Genomic DNA, 438 nt, shown 5'->3' on the forward strand with positions numbered 1-438 from the left:
TCGTCAAATAAACAATGAAAAGACCATAAATTATTATTAAAGTGTCAGTGTTGAGTCCAGTGTTAAAGTCATAATATAATTCATATATACTTGACATACTTCATTCTTCAATATTTTTTATTTAACAGCGGCTCTCTAAGCACTCAAGGTTGCTTTACAGACAATGAAAGACAAATACAGGGAACAGAAAAGTGTAAACAGTTATAATAATTTAAAAAATGACAGGAACAGTGTATTTACAAATAAGCAAGCTGGAACAGCTTTTTTTTCTTCTATATTTTGCGATTCTATCCATGATTCTGTTACTACAGAAACCTTTGGGCTCTACATTAATGCTAACATCAGTCTGGGACGGGCCCCAGGCGGGCCCTCGAAAACACAAAGACACTTAACCAGGGCTGTAGTCAAGACCACCTTAGTCGAGTCCAAGACAAGTCC

At 36.1% G+C, this 438-nt stretch overlaps 1 protein-coding gene across 1 annotated transcript in view; it reads left to right on the forward strand.

Moving 5' to 3' along the window:
- Positions 1-438, forward strand: part of znf346 (zinc finger protein 346) — an 8882-nt gene that overhangs the window by 7691 nt on the left and 753 nt on the right.

The sequence above is a fragment of the Etheostoma spectabile genome, chromosome 13, assembly GCF_008692095.1.
Source record: "Etheostoma spectabile isolate EspeVRDwgs_2016 chromosome 13, UIUC_Espe_1.0, whole genome shotgun sequence".
In the NCBI taxonomy this organism is placed as follows: domain Eukaryota; kingdom Metazoa; phylum Chordata; class Actinopteri; order Perciformes; family Percidae; genus Etheostoma; species Etheostoma spectabile.